At 41.2% G+C, this 5,586-nt stretch overlaps 1 pseudogene; it reads right to left on the bottom strand.

Annotated features, from left to right (window-relative positions):
* Window positions 1-4,059: 4,059 nt before the first annotated feature.
* LOC101390724 (olfactory receptor 1J1-like) lies at window positions 4,060-5,194 on the bottom strand (annotated as a pseudogene).
* Between the last annotated feature and the right edge of the window lie 392 nt (window positions 5,195-5,586).

Below are 5,586 nucleotides of genomic sequence, written 5' to 3'. Positions count from 1 at the left end.
ACTAATTTAAATCTCCATCACCTGTGTATGTGAGTTCCCATTACTTGACTTCTTCAACAACACTTGGTACGACAAATTTCTTAATTTTTGCAATTCTGGTGAATAGAAAATTATATCTCATTGTGGTTTTACTTTCTATTTCCCTGATTATTAATGAGGTAAAGCATCTTAGCCTGTGCTTATTGGATATTTGTGGCAGAGGTGGCTGGCTGTCCACCAAAATTTCATGACCTCCTTCTCATGTGTGAAGTTGTCACTAGGAGGCAGTTGCTATTTTTCCTACTAATCTAGGTATACGTACATGGCATGTTCTCCCCAATGGAAGAGAATGTGTCTTATTTCTTGGCCATAATTTTAAAGAAGAGTGTGTGTCTTCTCCTCTGTTTTCTGGAAGCAAGTGACCTGCTGCCCTGAGAGATAACTGAACCTGGTCCCTGAATTACCACATAGTGAAACTTGAGAAAGTCATCTTGAAAATGGCAAACATACCATTTTATAGACAATGAGGAAGGTATGTGGCATCAGGAAAAGGCTGAGGAAGGGTGGACTCAGATTTCTTGTCAGAGGGAGCATCTTGAATTTGCATATATAGTAGGAATACTCCAGTGGAATCCCATCTAGCACAATTTGCTGCAGATAACTCAGCATTAGGTGGATCCACCCTGTACTCTTGCTCAAAGGATAGAGTTGTTGAGCAAAGTAACCAACAAGACTGATACAGTACTATAGTGTCAGTGTCAGAGTAAATGTTCTTTAAACTCAGAGATTCAGAGATATTAATATTAATTCAACACACACATATGCACACACAAATACCTTATGACTAACAGCTCATATGTGCAAGGCATTGTCCTGGAGGAAGTTTGTGACCTTGGAAAATAGAAGCCAATTAAGTCTCTAGAGTGAAACGTGTGCCTCTGACCTAATTAACACTGTGTGATAAGAAGCTGAGCTAGATGTCAACAGAATAGAATGATAGACTCTCCATAGTTCATGCTTTGGAAACCGCTCAACTTATGCTTTGAAAACCACTCAAGTTGCCCTTGAAGATTAAAAAAGGTAAATCGAAAGATTTCAGCCTAGAGCTGAAACTGTCATGGACAGTTTCAAAAGGTTAATGGATAGTAGCTGCAGTTCTCAAGAATCACTGAAAACTCCACCAAATGTCTCAGTCTGCAGCAGTAATGCAGGTGGCTCTTAGGAGCTCAGTGGGAAACTGTTGTGAATCTCACATCTGCCTATATCTCTGGATTTAATCTGCTCCAGAGAGTAATAGCTTCTCCTCTTCTGTCTTATAAACCTCTCATGAGTTCCTCTCATTGCAAAACATTAAACATGAACAATACAGAAAAGAAAAATCTAGAAAATGTGGTGTCTAGGCTCATCACTACAATGCAGTGGAAGCCTTAGAGGTGGGTGATGATGACACTAAGTTAACAACAGACTATCTAGGATAGGGCATAAGGACATGAAAGGGGGATTGGGTAGGAGGCTGAGAAAGTACACATATGCAAGTCCCAGGAACAGGATGAGGGATGCATGGGACAGAGCCACCTCAGATGAGCCCACTTTAAATCATAAGCATGATGAGATGGCAAGCATGATGGGCCACAGAAGCATGATGAGACCAGCCATGTCCAGATAAACCACGAGCCCAAGCTAGATCAGCCAAGCCTCAGCCAACTCTCAGATTCATAAGTAACATAAATGCTTATTGTTGAATGTTGCTGAGATTTTGTGTTCATTTGTTATCCAGCATTTTTTTGCAAGAGCTAACTGATACATATCGATATGAAAAAGCCCTGTCTCACTGGGGCAAGCCTAACATCAGTGGAGTGGAAAAGTATATTTATGCCGTGGAAGTGAGAAGGAAGGAGTAAACTTTTTAAAAATAATAATCCAATTCACCATACTTAATTCTTGGAACATTGAACAAGTACTTCTCAGGAGATGTAATTTTTTGCTGCCATTCATTCAAAATTTATTTAGTTGATGATTATTTTCTTTTGCTGCTAGATAAAAACTCTTATGAATCCCATGAATTCTCTTCTAACCTTTGGGTATTAGAGAGCATAAAGATTACTTTCTATCACACTCTCAAATCTGTAGTTATATTTCCCTTTCCCTCATTGGAGCTGGCTGCAGGGAAGATTATGAGGTCCAGAATGGAGTCATAATGGTATATTATTTCTTTTTCCTCATTTTTCTCAAGTCTGGTTGCAGTTGCTGAACCCACCTTCTGGGGTTGGAGCACGGAAGGAAGAATGAGAAAGTGGTGACAATAATATGCTTCTTTGGTTACTGTCATATTAAGAAGGTTTTGACTTCTCTTGACCTGGATGATGGTTAAAACTGACTCATGCTCTTGCTGTCACTTCCAGGCCACAGGATACTCAGAGATTCCAGGCTGCCTTCCTATACATCCTCCGTAATATAATTGAAGTGCATTTCACCCTGTGAATGTTTCCCCTTATAGATCCTGTTTGTGGTGGTTCATTCCCTACAGATCTCTTATTCTCTCTTGGAGTTTTCTAGACTTACTAATAGGTCTTTTTGGGAAGAATTGAAAATGGCTTCATATCACTTCTCTCTCTCACATAACCCACCTGTAGTCCACAGGAAATGTTTGGGATTTTATTTCCCCACCATAAAAAAAGTGAAAACGGGGCCTGCCCAGTGGCACAAGCGGTTAAGTGCACGCGCTCCACTGTGGCGGCCCTGGGTTCGCTGGTTCGGATCCCGGGCACGCACCAATGCACCGCTTGTCAGGCCGTGCTGTGGCGGCGTCCCATATAAAGTAGAGGAAGATGGGCATGGATGTTAGCCAGGGCCAGTCTTCCTCAGCAAAAAGAGGAGGATTGGCAGGTGTTAGTTCAGGGCCGATCTTCCTCACACACACACAAAAAAAGTGAAAGTATTTCCCAAATATAATTCTATTCTATAATTCCAATTCCCTCTCCCCTCACATTTCATCTATTCTATTGCTCTCGCACTCATAAAAGTAAGGGATGTATGTAAACTCTTTAAATGGTTCTTTTGAAGCTTCTACCACTAAGCTTGAGGTGAGGAGGAAAGGACTCCCCTCTCTGTTGGGAGGATTTGGGGTTCACTTTGCAGCTTTCTCAAAATGAAATCTCTTTATAAGAACCTCTCACTTCCAGGTCTTAGCAATTTTTAGTTCCACACTTAGGTTGAGAGGCTCAAGAGTTATGAATTGATTATGGGGCATTTCCTATAAACATATTCATTCTGTATCTTACAATTTGATATCTGCTATCTACGAAATCTTGGTACCTCACCTGAAACTTCCAGTTTAATATCCTGGTACAAGCTGTTCCCTCTTCCTGTGGTCATCAGGACAAGATAGAACTTTGTGTGTCTGAATAATTCTGATTTGTTAAATCTCAGGTAAAGAAACACCTTATCTGGGAAGTTTTTCATATGTCCTCTGCCACTAGGCTGAACTAATTATTCCTCCTCATGACACAGAGTTCTGTGTAAACAATTACGGTCCTTGGCTGAATCGCTATGGAGTCAGGCGGCCGAGATTGATATCTCCCTTTCACTAACCGTGATTTTAAGGCGTTCTTAAGCTCTTTGAGCATGAGTTTTCCCAACATATTTGTAGAGTTGCTGTCAAGATTAAAGTAGATGATCATAATGCATATTAAGCTCTTTGACCAGTACCTGAGACAATGGAGGTGACATTCATTTTGGTTCTTAATATCTGTATGAGTTTGTGGAGAAGGAAAGTGTGGGCTGTATTTCTGAAGGACAAGAAAGCAGTGTGTTAATTATTATATGAGAAGAGTAAAATGTAACGTGTTCTCCCTGAAAGTTCTAGAAGGGCTCAGGGTCCCTGGATGCCTGGGTGCCCGGGTGAAGGAGAAGACACATTGTGACAAAAATGGAAAATTCTTTAGAAATGGAGGTGTGCAAGGCCAAACAATAACAACTTTAATATTTGGGGAAGGGCCAGCCCATCAGGCTGATGGCTTCCATTCAAAGATACCAGTCAAAAGACATCATAGCATGCTCAAAGTATTTTACAAGCCCCATTATCCAAGAAAGTGACAAATTAATTCATATAAAGAATATCCCCTTTTACTGCTCCCCTTTACAGGTGCAAGAATAATGTAGGCAAACATTTCTGAGTAACAGCTGTAGAAGGAAGACAATTGAGCTATATTTTCAATAACTTGTATTTTCGTGTTATTGTGGAAATAAGATCATATGGGTGTTTTAAAGAAACATTTAAGTATCAGCTGGAAGAATACATTTTCTTACTCAAGAGTTTTCTCAAGGCTCTTTTCATATCTTTATTTCTCAGGCTGTAAATTGAGAAGTTCAACATGGGAGTGACCACAGTGTACATCAGCGAAGCAATTATGTTATTGTTGTTCGATGAGGGAAGAAAATATAGACCAATAATTGCCCCATAGTAGAAAGTCAGTACTGAGAGATGAGATCCACAAGTGGACAAGGCTTTGCAGATGCCCTGGGTAGAGGGAACCCAGAGGATGGTGGCCCCAGTGTGGCCATAAGAAACCAGGATGCCTAAGAATGGAAGCACAATGGCTGTTAATCTTGCAGTAAAGATTACCAATTGGTTGAGCGAAGTGTCTGAGCAGGACAATTTGAGCACGGCAGCAAGGTCGCAGAAGAAGTGAGGGAAAGTGTGGTCAGCACAGAAGGACAGCCAGGCCAGGAAGAGGGTGCACAAAAGAGCACAAGCACAAGCAATGAGCCAGGACCTGGCCACAAGCATGACACAAACGCTCTGATTCATGATGGCGGTACATTGCAGAGAGTGACAGATGATGACATACCTGTAATAGGCCATTGAAGTTATCAGGAAACTGTCCAAAACACCAAAGAATATGAAAAAATTATGTCTGTGAAATGCACCGTGCATAAGGGATCGATTTTACTTAGGCTGCATGTTCATCAGCATCTTAGGGACAGTGACAGATGAGAAACTAATATCAGTGAAGGCCATGTGCCTGAGGAAGAAGTACATGGGGATGTGGAGGTGAGAGTCCAGCCTGATGAGCAGGATGATGAGCAGGATGCCCAGCACCCTGGGCAGGTATATGCCCAGGAACAAGGCAAAGAACATACCCTGCTGCTCCAGAGGGACGGGGATCCACAGTAAGAGGAACTCAGACATGTTGCTCTGCTTCTCCTTCCTCATACCGCTCTATCAGCTGAGAGGACTTATGGGGAGAGTTGAAGAGAAAATATGGAATGTCTTGGGATAAAAAAATGATCATTGTGGCATAGCATAATAGGGATGTTCTTTTGATTTAGGAAATGTCTTCATCCCTTGATGCATATTTTGCTGGATAAACGTAGAAAAGGTGTAGATTTAGGATATACAGCCACTTTATTTCTCAATCTGGTTCCAGTCTCTGCAATACTAACAGTTAATGATTGTTAAACCTTGTCCTTACGTGGTTTTCTAGTATCTTCCATCTTGTAACTGATTCAACAGTCTTAAGTATATGAACTAGGTAGGTACTGTGGTTATTTTCACTTTCAGGTGTGATAGCTGAGGCAGACAGTCTCACAGTCACAGAGATAAGA

This window comes from Ceratotherium simum, chromosome 29 (assembly GCF_057802395.1).
Source record: "Ceratotherium simum simum isolate JZ-2026a chromosome 29, ASM5780239v1, whole genome shotgun sequence".
Classification (NCBI taxonomy): domain Eukaryota; kingdom Metazoa; phylum Chordata; class Mammalia; order Perissodactyla; family Rhinocerotidae; genus Ceratotherium; species Ceratotherium simum.
Note: the sequence above shows the minus strand (reverse complement) of the source record. Positions and strands in the feature narration are given on the sequence as shown.